This window comes from Suncus etruscus, chromosome 1 (genome assembly GCF_024139225.1).
Source record: "Suncus etruscus isolate mSunEtr1 chromosome 1, mSunEtr1.pri.cur, whole genome shotgun sequence".
NCBI classification, from domain to species: Eukaryota; Metazoa; Chordata; class Mammalia; order Eulipotyphla; family Soricidae; genus Suncus; species Suncus etruscus.
In genome coordinates this window covers 187514376-187533142 of record NC_064848.1, presented here as the reverse complement: position 1 = coordinate 187533142, position 18767 = coordinate 187514376, and the positions used below count along the sequence as shown (strand labels likewise).

At 47.7% G+C, this 18767-nt stretch overlaps 1 protein-coding gene and 1 non-coding gene across 2 annotated transcripts in view; both read right to left on the bottom strand.

Annotated features, from left to right (window-relative positions):
• Nucleotides 1-16643, bottom strand: part of WIPF2 (WAS/WASL interacting protein family member 2) — a 47231-nt gene extending 30588 nt beyond the window's left edge. Inside the window, exon 1 of the mRNA XM_049779959.1 lies at nt 16486-16643. The gene's annotated coding sequence lies outside the window, so the exon portion shown is untranslated. The remainder of the gene's footprint in view (nt 1-16485) is intronic.
• On the bottom strand, nt 10662-10768 carry LOC126028273 (U6 spliceosomal RNA). Its single transcript, XR_007502411.1, has one exon. It is a non-coding gene; the product is annotated as a U6 spliceosomal RNA (small nuclear RNA).
• Nucleotides 16644-18767: the final 2124 nt, after the last annotated feature.

Genomic DNA, 18767 nt, shown 5'->3' with positions numbered 1-18767 from the left:
CATATGCCCACCCCCTCCAGCCTACCAGGAGCGAATTTTTTTTTTTTTTTTTTTTTTTTTTTTTTTTTTTTTTTTTTTTTTTTTTGGTTTTTGGGCCACACCCGGTGACGCTCAGGGGTTACTCCTGGCTATGCGCTCAGAAGTCGCTCCTGGCTTGGGGGACCATATGGGACGCCGGGGGATCGAACCGCGGTCCGTCTCCTAGGCTAGCGCAGGTAAGGCAGGCACCTTACCTCGAGCGCCACCGCCCGGCCCCAGGAGCGAATTTTTTTTTTTGGTTGCCCGGCGGTGCTCAGGGGTTACTCCTGGCTGTCTGCTCAGAAATAGCTCCTGGCAGGCATGGGAGAGACCATATGGGACACCGAGATTCGAACCAACCACCTTTGGTCCTGGATCGGCTGCTTGCAAGGCAAACGCGCTGTGCTAGCTCTCCGGGCCCCAGGAGCGATTTCTGAGCGTAGAGCCAGGGGTAACCCCTGAGCACTGTCGGATGTGACCCAAAACAAAACAAAATAAAACGAAAAAAAGGATTCCAAAGGTCTGAGCAATAGTACAATGGGTAGGGCATTTACCTTGCATGTGGCCAACTCATAATTTATCCCTGGCATCCCATGTGATTCTCCAAGCCTACCAGGTATAATTCCTGAGTACAAAGCAAGGAGTAACTGTAATCTTGAGCATTGATGGGTGTGGCCCAATCAACACCAAAGAGGACTACAAATTTGGGATCGGATCAATACTGCAGTAATAAGGCATTTGCCTTGTACATGGCTGATCCAGGACATCCCGGCATCCGGTATGGTCCCCCAAGCCAGGAGCGATTTCTGAGCTCATAGCCAAGAGTAACCCCGGGTATGACCAAAAAACAAAAAAAAAAAAAAAAACAACAAAAAAAAAAATTCCATATTCAGTTGCAAATTCACCCCTTCCTGATAAGCACATAATAACAAGTTCAATGCATCAATGTTTGCCCATAAGTACCAGATAGACATTATCGCAATTAAGTCAAACACTGAACATTTTCTTTTTTGGGTGGGGAGAGGGAGAGCACACCTGGCAGTGCTCTGGGTACTCCTAGCTCTGCATTCAGAAATCCCTCCTGGCAGGCTCTGGGCACCATATGAGATGCCAGGGATCAGACCCAAATTGGCCACGCGCAAGGTAAACACCTTACCCGCTCTGCTATGCTCCAGCCTTCATTTTCTGTATCAATGTCCACTTTACCCAGCTTCCTGTGACAAAAACAGCACATCTTCCCCTAGATCAGGGGTCTCAAACTCATGGCCCTCCGTACATTTTGGGGCCCTGCCCTAGGGGAATCTTTTTTTGTTTTGCTTTGTTTTAGTTGTTTGGGTCACACCCCCCAGTGTTCAAGGCTTACTACTGACTTTGCACTCAAGGATCACCAGACTTTGCCTCCTGCAGCCCCCAGGTAAATTGAGTTTGAGACCCCTGCCCTAGATTGTTTTTGTTTTATTTCTTTTGGTTTTGGGGCAATATCCAGTGATGCTCAGGGTTTATATCTGGCTCTGTGCACAGGATTACTCCTGATGGGGCTTGGCAATCATACTGAGTGCCAGGAATTTAACAACTGAGTTGGCTAAATGCAAGGCCTTACTCTCTATAGGGAATCTTCACTCTCTCTTGTTCCTTTACACTCAGCATAGGAGACACTCACTAATCACCTGATGAACTGAACAAAGTAAATTTAAGAGCTGCACTGGCTGACAAATCTGCAAGTCTGTGTGACTGAGAGAAAGCAATAAATTATGAATTATAAATTGTGGTGTGTAAAATAAATATATAAACTATCCACGAGTTGGGGAACCCACCCCATGCACCATGTTTCTAACCCCTAAGGCGGATGATTCTGCTGAAGAAAAATAGCCACGGAGAAATAATACCAAACGGGCCCGGAGAGATAGCACAGTGGTGTTTGCCTTGCAAGCAGCTGATCCAGGACCTAAGGTGTTTGGTTCCAATCCCGGTGTCCCATATGGTCCCCTGTGCTTTCCAGGAGCTATTTCTGAGCAGACAGCCAGGAGTAACCCCTGAGCATCGCCGGGTGTGCCCCCCCCCAAAAAAAAAAAAAAGAAAAAAGAAATACCAAGCAGTCAGAAAAGATATTCATTGGAGTCAGGTCTCTCAGCCATGCGCAGCCTATGCACCACGTGCTTTCTCTTCTGCTCAAGACAGCCTCCTCCCTTTCCTCTTTTTATTCAAGCCAATCTTCCAATCCCAGGTGGTATTTTACATCTCAAAGGAAGAGGTTAGGGGAAAGGAGGGAAGTTGGGGGAAGGGTTCACTTTACAGTGTGAGGAGCAGGAAAGACAGAAGAATGGAGCTGCCTATAACAAGAGGAAAGGAAGAAACACAAGGTTTTGTGCAGTTCAGTGTTTCAAAGGTTTTTACTGCTTCATTCATTCTGAATCATCCAAAAAATATTTATTGAGGGCTGGAGAAGTAGGCTCAATCCTTGGCATCCATATGGCCTCATGAGCACTGCCAGGAGTAATTCCTGAGTGCAGAACCAGGAATAACCAATCCCTGAGTATCACTGGGCATGGCTCACAAACTAAAAAAAACGTCAACAGTGCTGAGACTGATAAATCCTGTTCTAGAAACTGAGTAAGAGGGTTGGAGCAAGAAAACAGCAGGCAGGGTGTTTGCTCTATACACAGCCAACTACTTGATCAATTCCCAGCATTCTTTATAATCCCCAAAGCAGCAAAGGAGTGACTACTCCTAAGTGCAGTGTCAGGAGTAACCAAAGCATCACCAGGTGTAGCCCCGACCTCCAAAAAAGGAAAGAAATGGAGTAAGAAGAGAAGTTTCTACGTCTTACAACTTAATTCTAGAGAAGCAAAATAAACACACACCTATAAAATTAGTGTCTCAGTTTCTCATTCAAAAAGGAATAGAGGGAGCGCATTTGCCTTGCATGCAGAAGGAAGGTGGTTCGAATCCCGGCATCCCGTATAGTCCCCAGAGCCTACAGGAGCTATTTCTGAGCGTAGAGCCAGGAGTAACCCCTGAGCACTGTGTCGAGTGTGACCCAAAAACCAAACCAAAAACCAAAAAAAAAATGGAATAGAGAAAGAGAAAGCACCATAAAGAGAGTATGAAAGTAGGGTGGAACGCTGGTTTTTAAGTAGGACCGCAGGGGAAACAGGTCAGGAGCTTGGGGAAGCTCTCCAAAGAACTATTTCCATTAAACAAACAAACAGAACAAGTCTTGAAAACTCTGGGGTAAAGAATTAACTAAAAACTTCCCCAAGTGGGGAATAACTTCATGCATTAGAGAAGGAGTAAGAAACAATGGTACAAGAAATCTATAGACACCAAATCCAAATGGAGTTTCCCCCTCATCCAATGTGCCAATACAAAAAACATCCACGCGGTGGGCCGGGGAGAGAGCACAGCAGCAGCAGCTAAGGCACTTGCTCTGTAAAGCGGCCGACCCAGCAATGCATACAGTGCCCCAAGCCCCAACATGAACAGAAAGCCTATGTGACCCCAAAACAACAACCAATAAAGGTCTGTGAACCAAGAGCTTCAAGCTTGAGGTCAATCGATTTCAGCAAGCAATCTCAATTCCAGAGGTCAGAGCTTTTGATTTAAGTGCAGCTAGGGAGGGATTTAGAAACTAATTCAAAGCCTTCCAGAGTTAAAAGTCACCTATCTGCCTTCACCTGTCCTTCAACTTACCTCCTGAAGAGGAGAGGATGGGGAGTGAGGATCCTGGGAACACAGGGCATGACAGCGCCCAGCTCTTGAGCTATCGAACCTTGACACAGGAGAAGAGTGGAGAGCTACCTGAGAGCACACACCGCTCTAGGAAACTAACAGCGAAAGCCAAACAGGAGCCTCGAATTACCTGAGAACTGATGTCAACACTAACAACATACCTCCAAGTGTCCTAGAACTATGGGAGTGGCACCCCATCAAGTTGTTTTTGTCTACAACAGGAAAATATACTAATGCCAAGCAATAGCACAGCAGGTAGGGCATTTACCTTGCATGTGGTTGACCTAGGTTCGATCCCCAGCATCCCATATGATCTCCTAAGCCTGACATGAGTGATTCTTCAATGCAGCAGAGCCAGAAATAACCCCTGAGCACAGCTGAGTGTGGCTTGAAAAAATAAAAAAGAAACTATAAGTGAAATGTCAGAAAATCATCTTATGGGGCGTGCATGCAGCGCTGGCACTGAACTGAGCTAAACCACATGCAAGAAGGCATCTTAAGGGGCCGGGTGGTGGCGCTAGAGGTAAGGTGCCTGCCTTGCCTGCGCTAGCCTTGGACAGACCGTGGTTCAATCCCCCCGGCGTCCCAGATGGTCCCCCAAACCAGGAGCGACTTCTGAGCGCATAGCCAGGAGTAACCCCTGAGCGTCACCGGGTGTGGCCCAAAAACCAAAAAAAAAAAAGAAGGCATCTTAACCCTGATCCTAAATTTTGGCCCTGGAGTTCTGCTTTGATCCTGGAGCCCTACATTCAATCCTTTGAACTACAAGGTCTTCTAGGCACCACTGGGTGGAACTGAAGAGCACTGAGTTCAAAGTTCACACCTAGAATCACCAGTGTAAAAAATAAGAGGGGATTCAAGGCTGTAATATATACCTGACTGTGTTGCTCGCACACCTGGCTGGTCTGGGCTAGACTCTAGTTACAGTGCTCACTGGGGAGGTCACCGCAGTGCTCATACACATACTGGCTGAGGAGGCACTTCCTGACTATGGTCCGCACAAGCCTTTCAGTGGTACTCATGGAGGGTCATGCTCCCTTAGGTGTGGTGCCCACACATACCCAGCTGCAGTGCCATCAGAAATCTCTCTAAGTGAGGCCAGAGCACTAGCACAGCAGGTAGAGTTGGCCTTGCATGCAGCCAACTCGGGTTCGTTTCCCAGCATCCCATATGGTCCCCTGAGCCTACCAGGAATAATTTCTCAGTGCAGAGCAAGGTCAAGTGTGACCCCAAGCCAAAAAAAAAAAAACCTCTCCTACTGCCAGGCTCAAGAGCAGAGCTGCCAGGACACAGTCAGCACATCAGGGCATAAGGGGGGAGTGGGGTATTGAACACCACACCTTCTGCTGGCAAGGAGGACCTTTCAAACCTCCTGGCACTGCCCGAAGTGACTCCTGATTGCTGAGTCAGAAGTAAGCCCTGGGGCCTGAGAGATAGCGTGGAGGTAAGACACTGGCCTTGCATGCAGAAGGATGGTGGTTCAAATCCCGGCATCCCATACTCTCCCAAGCCTGCCAGGAATGATTTCTGAGCGTACAGCCAGGAGTACCCCGAGTGCTGCCAGGTGTGACCCAAAAACAAAAACAAAAAAAAAGTAAGCCCTGAGCACTGCTGAGTGTGGCCCTAAAAACCAAACAAAACTATCAAAGTTGGGCCAGAGAGATAGAATGGAGGTAAGGCACTTGCCTTGCATGCAGAAGGACAGTGGTTTGAATCCCGGCATCCCACAGGGTTCCCCAGAGCCTGCCAGTAGCGATTTCTCAGCATAGAGCCAGGAGTAACCCTGAGCGCTGCCGGGTGTGACCCGACAACAACCAAAAGAAACACTATCAAAGAAGTTGTACTCTTTTTTTTTTTTTTTTCTCTTTTGGTTTTCAGGCCACACCCGGTAATGTTCAGGGGTTACTCCTGGCTATGCGCTCAGAAGTCGCTCCTGGCTTGGGGGACCATATGGGACGCCCGAACGGCAGTCCGTCCTAGGCTAGCACTGGCAAGGCAGACACCTTACCTCTAGCGCCACCACGCTTGCCCCAAAAAGTTGTACTCTTATTACTTCAAACATCTTACTCACAAGTTAAATCCTAATACTGTACAAGCAAAATAATAAAGCTTCAGAATAATCAAAATATCCTACCACTGTCAATACTGGTTTAGTTACAAATGCAGAAAATCCTGGACAAGCTGAAGAAATTAAAAGGTTATTCTTGTTGCTACAAATTAAATCACAGTCTCAATTCTAATAATGGCAGGTTGTCTAATGTGACCTAAATCTCTGCCACAGTCTGGGTGTAACCAAAGAGTGCTTACCTCCCTGGAGCTTACTCTACCATAGGTCAAATGCATAAGGATGGCCCGGAGAGATAGCACAGCGGCATTTGCCTTGCAAGCAGCCGATCCAGGACCAAAGGTGGTTGGTTCGAATCCCGGTGTCCCATATGGTCCCCCATGCCTGCCAGGAGCTATTTCTGAGCAGACAGCCAGGAGTAACCCCTGAGCATCGCCAGGTGTGGCCCAAAAACCAAAAAAAAAAAAAAAAAAAAAGCATAAGGAAATTCCTAGCCAAGGTAAGAAATTTGGACCAAGGAGCTAGAGCAATAGGAAAGCAAGTAGAGTGCCTGTCACACAGGCAGCCAACCTAAGTTTAATCCCTGGCATCCCAAATGATCCCCAAGCCCTGCAAAAGTGATCCCTGAATACAGAGTCAGGAGTAAGCCCTGAGCAATCAAATGCCATCCCTCTGGTCTGCAGCAAGCAAGGCAAACACCCTACCATTGTGCTATCTCTCCAGCCCCTTAATAATGACTTTCATTGTCGAGCAACCCTCTTCTCATTCTAATATCCTTAAACAAGAAATACACAGATGCTCCCTCCTCATATTTTGGAAATTCTGCACATTTTCAGTCCTTGTCTACCAGCAAGGGGCTACAAGTCCAGAGTCTACTTTAAGTTACGCAAACAGGGCAAGCTTATGGAATTACGTACACAGAAAAGGCACTAAATCAGAAAGGACCATGTAGGCTTTTAAGACTATTACTGATTTCTGAAGCCAATATACTTGGGAGTACAGAGGTGAAGGTGCTTGCATCGCACATTCCCAACCCTGGCTTGATCTCTGATACAGCAAATAATCGCCTGAGCCCTGCCAGGAGTGACCCTTGATTGAGGTCAGGGTCAGAAGTAGTCCTGGGTGCCGGGGCGGTGGGCACTAGAGGTAAGGTGCCTGCCTTGCCTGCACTAGCCTTGGACGGACCACGGTTCGATCCCCTGGCGTCCCATATGGTCCCCCAAGCCAGGAGGGACTTCTGAGCGCATAGCCAGGAGTAACCCCTGAGCGTCACCGGGTGTGGCCCAAAAACCAAAAAAAAAAAAAAAAAAAAAAAAAAAGAAGTAGTCCTGAGCACCAACAGCTATTTGTTTTATTTTTTGTTTGTTTGTTTTTGGGTCACACCCAGCAGCGCTCAGGGGTTACTCCTGGCTCTAAGCTCAGAAATTGCTCCTACCAGGCTCAGGGATGCCGGGATTCGAACCACCGTCCTTTCTGCATGTGAGGCAATGCCCTACCTCCATGCTCTCTCTCCAGCCCATCTACCAGCCATGATTTAAGTTGTACCCTAGCCCCCACCCAAACAAAGTCAATACACCTGCAGCTAAAAATGCTTTTATGGAGTCTGGAGCTGTATTATAGCGAGTTGGGCATTTGCCCTGCATGTCGCTGATCCAAGTTAGATCTTAAGCACCCCATATGGTCCCCCAAGTACCAGCAGGAATAACCCGAGTATTGAGAAGTGTGCCCCCCCCAAAAAAAATGAATAAAATGTCTTCATATACCAGGTAAAGCCCTTGCCCTTCACATGGTGTGGACCATAAATAAACAAACAAACAAACAAACAAACAGGGGCCAGAGAGATAGCATGGAGGTAGGGCATTTGCCTTTCATGCAGAAGAATGGTGGCTCAAATCCCCGAATCCCATATAGTCCCCCGTGCCTGCCAGGGGCAATTTGTAAGCCCAGAGCCAGGAATAACCCCTGAGGGCTACCAGGTGTGACCCAAAAACCAAAAACACAATAATAATTTAAGTAATTTAACGACTAAAATAATATAAGTAATAACTAAATAACTTTTAGTCTAGGGTATGTCTCAGTACCTTGCATGTAATAAGGCCATGGTTTTCATCCCTGGCACTAAAAGAGGAAAAGGGGGAAAGACAGAACAAAGAACTAGAGGCCAGATGGTAGCACAGTGGTAGGGTGTTTGCCTTGCACAAGGCTGACCCAGTAGGAATATGGGTTCGATTCCCCGGCATCCCATATGGTTCCAAGCCAGGAGTGATTTTTTTTCCTTCAGTTTTTGGGCCACACCCAGCACACTCGGGGGTTACTCCTGGCTCTGTGCTCAGAAATTGCTCCTGGCAGGCACAGGGGATCATATGGGATGCCGGGATTCGAACCACTGTTGGTCCTCCTGGTCAGCTGCTTGCAAGGTAAACGCCCTAACGCAGGAGTGATTTCTGAGGACAGAGCCAGGTATAAGCCCTGAGCAACAGGTCAAAAAAAAAAAAAAAAAAAAAAAAGGGCCCGGAGAGATAGCACAGCGGCTTGCAAACAGCCAATCCTGGACCAAAGGTGGTTGGTTCGAATCCCGGTGTCCCATATGGTCCCCCGTGCCTGCCAGGAGCTATTTCTGAGCAGACAGCCAGGAGTAACCCCTGAGCACCGCCGGGTGTGGCCCAAAAACCAAAAAAAAAAAAAAAAAAAAAAAAAAAAAAAAAAAAGCTTTCCAAGGTAGGATAAGGTGGGGGAACACTAGGACAATGGTGGAGGAAACCAGAAACACTAGTGAAAGTTATAGGCTGGAATATTTCATGACTGAAACATTAACAGTGGTTTTTGTATGGGCCCAGAGGAGATAGCACAGCGGTGTTTGCCTTGCAAGCAGCCGATCCAGGACCTAAGGTGGTTTGGTTCAAATCCCGCGTGTCCCATAGGGTCCCCCGTGCCTGCCAGGAGCTATTTCTGAGCAGACAGCCAGGAGTAACCCCTGAGCACCGCCGGGTGTGGCCCAAAAACAACAAAAAAAAAAAAAACAGTGTTTTTGTAAATCATGGCACCTTAAATAATTTTTTAAAGACATAGAACCAGGAGCTGGAGTAACAGCAGGCAGGGCAACCGTGGCAGCGCATTTGCCTTGCATGTAGCTGACCCTGGACAGATCCAGATTCGATCCCCGGCACCCCATATGGTTGCCCAAGCCTGCCAAGAGCGATTTCTGAGCGCAGAGCCAGGAGTGACCCCTGAATGCCGCCTGTGTGGCCCAAAAACAAACAAACAAAAGGAAGACCAAAAAAAAAAGATTAAAAATTCAATTAGGGGCTACAGAGATCAATAGGGTGAGCACTAAGCCCAAACTCAATCCAACATGGTTCCCTAAAAGATTGCCAGGAGTGAGTACAGTGTCAGAAGTAGGAACCGACACTAGCACAGTGGGTAGGGCATTTGCCTTACACAAAGCTAACCTGGGTTCGACCCTCAGCATCCCATATGGTCCCCAAAGCCGCCAGGAGTGATTCCTGAGTGTAGAGCCAAGACTCTAACCTCTGAGCACCACCGGGTGTGGCCCCAAAACATAAATAAATAAAAATAAAACAACTCCAATAATCATATTTCTTTTTCTTTTTTTTTTTTTTCAGGTATTTTTTGTTTTTTGTTTTTTGGGGGTTTTTTGTTGTTGTTTTTTTTTGTTTGGTTTGGTTTTTTGGTTTTTTTGGCCACACCCAGCCGCGCTCAGGAGTTACTCCTGGCTCTATGCTCAGAAGTCACTCCTGGCAGGCTCAGGGGACCATATGGGATGCTGGGATTCGAACCACCGACCTTCTGCATGCAAGGCAAACGTTTTACCTCCTTACTTTCTCTCCGGCCCCCCCCCCCTTTTTTTTTTTTTTTTTTTTTTCAGTTTTTGGGCCACACCAGTGGTTACTCCTGGTGATGTGCTCGAAAATCACTCCTGGCTTGGGGGGACCATATGGGACACTGGGGGAATCGAACTGAGGTCCATCCTAGGCTAGTGTGGGCAAGGCAGAATTACCGCTTGCACCACCACTCCAGCCCCATGATGATCGTTTCTTATCACAATCAAAATCATAATCCAAGGTCAAAGCCTTTTGGATCATGAGCCTAGCATGTGCCTCACATGTTTGAAGCCCTGGGTTTGATTCTCTACAGCATCAACACTGCCAGGTGCAATTCCCAGTACCACACAAGTGCAATTCTCCAGCACTGGATCAACAACAATAAAATAAACCTTCGAGGGCCAAAGAGATAGCACAACAGTAGGGCATTTGCCTTGTAAGCAGCCAACACAGGACGGACGATGGTTCGAATCCTAGCATCCCATATGGTCACCCAAACCTGCCAGGAGAGATTCCTGAGCACAGAGCCAGGAGTGACCCCTGAGCACTGCCAGGTGTGACCCAAAAACAAAACAAAACAAAACTTTGAATCTGAACCTCATATCAGGAACAGAAAACTTTGGGCAAATGCTGGCAGTAAAGAGCTGACTCCAGGACCACCAATGAAGAGGATTCTTTTGAAAGCTATTTCCAGTGTTACAAAGACCAGTGTGTACACTGCAAGAAATGGTCTCTATAATCCATCCTACGATCTATGGAAGACACAGTTATCTTCAACTAATTATCCCCTGAAAAACAGAAGGGTATTATTTACGAAGTAGGCATACTCTATAAGGGCATTTACTGAGAAGTACTAAGTATGCAGTACAGCCATACTAAATTGGTTGCAACCTTGCCAAGTTCAAATGGCAAGTTAGAAGTCCATTTCTGGCTTCCCTTTTTTGATAACTCGTTTGCCTACACTGGCTCTTTCCGTTTTGGGGGGAATGGGGAATGGGGGATCCACACTCAACTGTATTCAGGGATCATGTTCGTGTGTCATCCTTGCACAGGGGCCATGCTAATCTTCTCTGTACCGTTTCAATTTTAGTATATGTGCTGCCAAAGCAAGCACATCAGGGATCATGTTCGGTGGGGACCAGGAGACCATACACAGTGCCAACTATCAAATGAGGGTCAGCTGTGTATGGCAAGTGCCTTTTTTTTAATAATTGCATTTTAAAAATTTTTTTTATTGGGCCCGGAGAGATAGCACAGCGGCGTTTGCCTTGCAAGCAGCCGATCCAGGACCAAAGGTGGTTTGGTTCGAATCCCGGTGTCCCATATGGTCCCCCGTGCCTGCCAGGAGCTATTTCTGAGCAGACAGCCAGGAGTAACCCCTGAGCACCGCCGGGTGTGGCCCAAAAACTAAAAAAAAAAAAAAAAAAAAAAAAAATTTTATTTTGGTGTTTTGGGGCCTCACCTGGTGGTCCTCAGGGGTTACTCCTAGCTCTGTGCTCAGAAATCGCTCCTGACAGACTCTGGGGCCCATATGGGGTGCCAGGGATCGAACCAGGGTCAGGCCTGGGTCAGCTGCATGCAAGGCAAATACCCTACCTACCTACCTATCGCTCTGGTCCCTGGCAAGTACCTTAACCCTTGCACTAGTTCTCTGTCCTCTCCTCCTTCCACATTTTAAACCAAAATCTTTTTTTTTTTTTTTTTTTGAATTTTGAGCCACACTCAGTGATACTCAGGGGTTACTTCTGGCTATGTACTCAGAAACTCAGAAATCACTGTTGGCTTGGGAGACCATATGGAGCGCCGGGGGATCAAACCCAATGGATCAGCTGCGTGCAAGGCAAACACCCTACCGCTGCGCCATCACTCTGGCCCTAAGCCAAAATCTATCTTTTTTTTTTTTTTTTTTTTTGGTTTTGGGGCCACAGTTGGCCATTCTCAGGGATTATTATTCCTATCTCTGTGCTCAACTCAAAGATCACTCCTGATGGGCTCAGGGGAGGGACGGACCACATGAGATGCTGGGGATGAAAACCAGGTCAGCCAAGTGCAGAGCAAGTGACCCTACCCACTGTGCTATCACTCTGGCCCCTTAAGACAGAAATCTTGACACCTGAGGCTGTTTTTCTCCAAACAAGTTTTTCTACAAATAGTTCTATTTACTGGGTATTCTTCCATACCTACCCTCTGTACCCTCTATAATAACCCAAAGTTCCTAAATTTAGCCTAACACTCACCAGACTCACTGTCTGAGATCCTCCTCAGTACTCCAAATGTTCCAAGCTAGGCAATGGCAATGGTTCGAAATTGAATCACCAGATGAATAAGGAACAGATTAGAATTAAGAACAGAGGAGTACAAGAACATTGAGTAAAGAGCACTGCTGCTATTTCCTTGCAGAGCAGCTCCCCATTAACCTCATTTGTATGGAACACCCCATCTACTCTAATCCGACTGGGCATATCCCCCGCAGAGACCTTCAGCCAACAGGAACCTCTGCCAACTTCTGCCTAGGGAGTTGTGTGAAAAACAGTAGCAACAAGAGCCTACTTTGAGAAGGAGATCAACAATCACACTCCAGAAGAAAAGAAGTTATTTGGCAATTGGAATAGCAAGTTCCCAAACTGTTACTAACAGTTTCATGTCCTCGAGTCCTGTGTCTCTGCCACTATTCTTTGCCCTTGACAGGAGTTCATTCTCTGGCCAAGGGGGCCCCAGCTCGGCTGGTGTCACCCGCCCCATTTGAAGCAGGCAAGAAACCTTTCAATATGGTGGGCTCAAATTGTGACACAGACAGAATGTCCACCAGAGACTAAGAGGAAGATAAAAGGTATAATTTGTCGTTTCCCACTTAGTGCTGGCTTCAGCAGAGCAATGGAGAAACAGAAAATCGTATGTTAAAGAAGCAGGTGAGCTGGAGAGAGAGTAAGCGAGGTGTTCAACGAGAGCAAAGGTGTTACTGTAAGAAGCCAGGTTCCATCTCCCATGAGGCATAGTCCTCTTCAGCAACCTCAAGAACAACCCCTGTGCACTGAGCCAGAAGTGACCCCTGAGCACTGCCAGGTGTGGTTTAAAAACAATTTTAATTTTAAAAGGCTATACCATAAGCTTAGAGCTCTGAGTCCCAACTTATTTACAAAGTTCACTTAGAAGCAAACTAGGCAAGGCTAGAGATAGTACGGCAGTAGGGCACCTGCTTTGCATGTGGTCCACCAAAGCAAACTAGGGACTGGGGATAACACAGCGGGCAGTACTATACTTCTTGCATACAGCTAACATGGATTCTATCTTCAGCACCCCAGATGGTCCCTGAGTCCCAACAGGAGTAATCTCTGAACTCAAAACCAGGAGTCGAAGGGGGGGGTGTAAAATTAAAAACAAAACAAAACAAAAAAAACAGGAGTAAGCCTGAAAACTGCCATGTATAGCCTCAAAATAAACCAAAAAAAAAAAAAAAATGCAACCCAAGGGCCCGGAGAGATAAGTACAGCGGCATTTGCCTTGCAAGCAGCCGATCCAGGAACCAAAGGTGCTGGTTCAAATCCCGGTGTCCCATATGGTCCCCTCGAGCCTGCAGGAGCTATATCTGAGCAGACAGCCAGGAATATCCCCTGAGCACCGACGGGTGTGGCCAAAAAAACAAAACAAACAAACAAAAAAAAGCAACCCAAAAAGGACACATTGTAGGTTGAAATGACAGCGAAATATGAAGGTTTTTACAAAAAAGAGTTTATACTATGATCTGCAGCTTTTCCTGGTTTCAGTATGTACAATGGTTTGCTCAAACAGCCTGAACTAACCCTATAAATTTCAGAATTAGCAACAGGAAAACAAACTCAAGTACAATAGAATTCAAGAAAGGGGGTTGGGGCAATAGTGCAGAGGATATGCCCTTTTCCCAACATGAGACCAGGAGTGATTCATGAGTGCAGAGCCAGGAGTAAACCCTGAGCACTAACAGGTGTGGCCCAAAACTAATAAATAAATAAATTTTTAAATTTCAAGAAAGAACATCTGACAATCTTGATTACCAACAGGACTCCTCACTTTAAGTTTCCCCCTAAAACTAAAAACACTCCAGTTCTCCATACCTTAACATTCCCCAGCATTTCACCTTTGTGTGACACCATTTAACTAATCAGGACCAACCAAGGTAAACACTACCCAGATATCAAGTGCAAGGTCGACTTCAGAAACTGTGCCCTCTTAAGCAAACCCACATCAGATCTCAGACATGTCAAAACTTCCAGGAACACTTTTAAGCAAGGTTACCTATGTGCAGAGTGTATGTGCAAAGTTTAAAGTACTGTGCACAAAAAGAAAAGTTATGACAGAAAATGGTTTCAAAGAATTAATAATAAAAAAGTTACATAAGGAGGCCAGAGAGTAGCATGGAGGTAAGGCGTTTGTTTGCCTTTCATGCAGAAGGTTGGTGGCTTGAATCCTGGCATCCCATATGGTCCCCTAAGCCTGCTAGGAGCGATTTCTGAGCGTAGAGCCAGGAGTAACCAAAGCCGGCTGTTACCACAAAAAAAAAAAAAAAAAGTTAAATAAGCCCTAAGTACATCAATCCCCACCAACCAACAATGGGTAGGTATTAAGCAACTGAACCAAAATAAGAATGAATTGAGGGCTGGAGAATACAGTACAGTGGGAAGGGCTCTTGGGCTTTTACATGTGGGGACACCTAGGTTTGATTCCTCAGTACCAATCATATGGTCCCCAAAGTCAGCCAGAGGTTCATTTCTGAGTAGAGCCAGAAGTACAGAGCACTGCCAGGTTTTGACCCCTCCCAAAAAAGAAGAATGGACTGTCTGGGGCCATAGAGATGCTACAGTGGGTAGTAAAAAGGATCAACAGTCTAAAACACTACTGTTTGATGACCTCTCCATTCATTATGAAAGAAGAGGGGCCAGAGGGATACTACAGCAGGGAGGACATCTGCCTTGAACGAACGTGACCAACCCAGTTCGATTCCAGGCATCCCATATGGTCCCCTGACCCTGCCAGGAGTGATTCCTGAGCAGAGTCAGGAGTAAATCCTGAGTATTGCTGAATGTAGACCTCCCCCCCAGAAAAAGAAAAAGAAAAAGAAAGAAAAACGAAAATAGTTTGGGCCCGGAGAGATAGCACAGCGGTGTTTGCCTTGCAAGCAGTCGATCCAGGACCAAAGGTGGTTGGTTCGAATCCCGGTGTCCCATATGGCCCCCTGAGCCTGCCAGGAGCTATTTCTGAGCAGACAGCCAGGAGTAAGCCCTGAGCACCGCCGGGTGTGGTCCAAAAACAAACAAACAAAAAAAAAATAGTTTGGTGGCTGGAAAACACTACATTCTCCACCAACCAGTTTCATTCATCCCAACTCTGACCTCCCTTCACCCCATCTTAATGCAGCTATTACAATGTAATACAAACATCTGACTTTTGCTACTTAGAGTTGACTGAAATAAACGAAAAAATTGAATTATAGCATTATGGCTCGCTCTTCAAGCCTGCGTTCTCCCCTTGTATTCTTTGCTTGCCTGCATTTCTACTCTGGAGAAGATCACGTTCTCTCTTGAACACTACTTCTCTCAATCTCCCCTCCCACACCTTTCTAAACAAATTTCATTTAAAAAAAGAAAACAACATAAAAACTACTTTGCTTCACATAAGAAAGAAAAGTTGGATTAAGTTTCAAATCAAAACCAACTAACTCTTCCTGAAGCCTAGCTGAGAGATCTGAAAAAAGTCATGTCTTATCAATTCTCTCCATCCTTTTTTTCTGAGATCACTTCCCTGGCCCCACTTGGAAGATGCCACCTGGCTAACATACTTTTTCGGAGGCCAAGAGAACCCAAAGCTGTCTTTCAAAAAGGGGGGTGAGAGGGTCAGAAACAGTCTAATGACTGCCTCAAAGAAATGACTTAGTAAATCCAACTGGGTAAGCTAGAAGAATTCTTATTCTCTGAGGCTCTGCTGATGTGTAAGAAGATGGGAAAGACATCAAAATATTCAGAAACCATACGGGCAACCTATCCCAGCATGAAAAGAGGTGGTGTGTGATCCGAAGGGTGGTGGGGGGGGGTACAGCAGGCAGTCCCTTAAAAAAAAAAAGAAAAGCAGTATGCCTTTGAGCAAACCCCGGCTCTTGGCTACCCTGCACCCGTCTAAAAGATGCAGAGTTCTAATCTAGATTTTAGATTTCCCTCACTTCGCACCCGAACCCTCCATCCATCCATCCATCCATCCATCCATCCATCCATCCCACCTTTCATTCATTCATTCATTCCCAACCGATTCCTTCTCTAACCGAGCTCCGGGGTGCCAGCACTTCCCCTCCATACCCCATCCCAACTTTGGCACCCCACGCACTCCGCCCAGGCCCAACGTCCCAACGACCTCCTCGCCCCCAGCAAATCCATCCAGGGAGGGTGGGCAGCTCTGGCTCCTAACAGGTCCTGCCCGCCCGGCTCGGGGTTCTGCAGACGGTGACCCCGTCTTATTAACTCACCGGGACCCGATTTCCAGCCTGTCCATGACCCGCCTCGGCGCCTCCCTCCGGCTCTTGCAGGCTCCAGCAGCTCAACCCAGACCAGGCCCGGCCACTCCCCCCTGCATCCTCGCCGCCCTAGGCGCCTGGTCCCGGAGGCCACGCCCACAGTCCTTGCGTAAGCCCCGCCCCTTTGGCCAAGCCACGCCCCTGGACCCTCTCCCCCTCCCCCGGCCAGACCCCTCCACCTCCAAGCGCCCCTGAGCGCCTCAAGCCCCGCCCCTAGCGGCCCCTCGGCCCCGCAGGCGCACTCAGGTCATTTGAGCCGCGACCCCAGCCTGGTCCCCCGGCCCCTTTCAGACCTGGCCGCGGCTGCTGCTCCAGGAGCGGATTTCTTCCTCCACTGCCTCCACTCGGGGCTTCGTCCCCTCCTGCTTCGGCCCCCCAGCAAGCTCCCTTTTTTTTTCCGCCGCCGCCGCCGCCCCTTGGGCCAACCCGGAAATGGATCTGCTCCCACCGTTCCCAGCGTCCGCGAACAAAATGGAGGCGGGGGAAAAGCGGAGGAGGGTGCCGGAGGCGAGGCGCGCTGCGCGCATGCGCACCGGGAGAGCCCGCCCCGCCGTCGGCGCACGTAGAGGCGGAGAAGGGAAGAAAGTGGGCGGGTGGCTGGGCGTGGTCGCCATCTTGAGAAGGTCGCTGGAAATAGGAGGTCTCAGCCGCCCAGAGCCAGAGAGGGGAAGGGATGGGTGGGTGGGTGGAGGGGTGTGGCCGCCATCTTGGGAAGGTCAGAGGAGCAGCAGCAGCAGGAGGAGGAGGAGGAGGAGGAGGAGGAGGAGGAGGTCTCAGCTGCCCAGATCTGGGCTTGCAAATGAGACTGAATCACCACTACCTGGTAGGAGCTCACTCACTCACTTACTCATTGAATAAATGATGCTTGAATTTCTGTCCCAGAGAATCATATTTAAATGCATTTCTAAAGTATAATATAAGCATTGGGGCTTTCAATATTTATTGAGTTGGAGCAGGTCATCGAGCTCAAGAGGAGTCTTGGAAATAATTTCTTTCCTGGCTTTATTTTGCACCCTGACATGCACACCCCTACAACAAATCGCCTCCCCAAATTTCGAGATAAGAACCCGCCCTAAGTCTCTCTAATTTTGCATGGGCCCAATAGTCACGCTTCTGTTGTCATAGCGACAGAAGACACGCCCCCTCAGGTCATCATTAACGACGTCATCAGAGCACCTGCTGTCTGGGAACACCCCCCTTTTCATGTGGACTGTGCTGTGGGGGTGATGGGGTGCCTAACTGCCAGGATTGGTGATCAAGACTGTGCATCCGTGATGGGATACCGTCTACTCATTCCCTGTTTTCTTTACCCCCATAAGTATTTCCCACTACAGTTCCCCCCACCCCACTTCCCGACTTCCAGAACCTCAGAATGTGCATTGAGTCCTACATCATCTTCCCTTGCATTGATTTCTCCAGTGAAGATTGGGACTCAGGTTTTTTTTTTTTGGGGGGGGGCCACACCCGGCGGTGCTCAGAGGTTACTTCTGGCTGTCTGCTCAGAAATAGCTCCTGGCAGGCAAGGGGGACCATATGGGACACCGGGATTCAAACCAACCACCTTTGGTCCTGGATCGGCTGCTTGCAAGGCAAACGCCCACTGTGCTATCCATCCGGGCCCTGGGACTCAGTTTTCTATTGCTCCCTAGCTAGATGTCTTTGGGCCTCAGCTACCCATTTGTAAAAGGGTCGAGCCATGCCTGACCCTGTTAGTTTCTGGAGTTATGGAAAGGCTAGAATTGGAATGAATGAGAAAGCACGTGATAAGCATAAAATTATTGTTATTATTACTATTATTGTTGTTTTCCTTCTGATCTATCATTAGTTGTGCTCTGTACCACCCATTAGCCAAGTCACAACATTCACAGATGCCTGCTCTGGGCCAGGCACTGGGCTTGGCAGGAGGAGGTGACTAAGGCCCTCAGGTTACTCTGCCTGGTGGGCAGACTGACATGTAAATAAGCAGCTGAGCTCAACATTAGCAGGTGATTAGAGTCATGGAGACAGAACATATGTACTCTAGGACATCTGACTGGAGAGTGATTAATTCTGTGAAAGATTGCAAGATTTCGTAAACAGTTTACAAATGGGCCTTGAATGTTGAGTAGAATGGTCTTACTAATGAGAGAAGGCCGGAATACATTCCAAGCAGAGGGATCAGTGGGTGGGAAAGACTTTGAGGTATGTAGTTCTGCATGTCTGAAGGTCTGACACTGGGTGGGAGGCTGGGGATCAGAACTCCCAGGTCTTTGATCTCATCTCCACTCTCTCCCCGCCTCTCTTGCTTTACTCCACTCAGAGCTGTTTTCCATCCCCTTGCCAAGTGGCTCATTGTCCTGACTGTACTCTGCCTCTTTCTCATTCCCTCATTGACAGACGTTAGTGCAAAGGTCACCCCACAGATATCATTCGCCCTTGAGAATGTAAGCCCTCCATGCTTCCATTCTCCAAATCATCACTCCATGAGAATGGCAACCCCTGGTGGGGGGCACAGGGTATTTCACCCACATGTGGGAGATAGGTATGCGCTTCCTGCAACAACAACAACAACAAAAAAAACATCTTGAGGATCCTA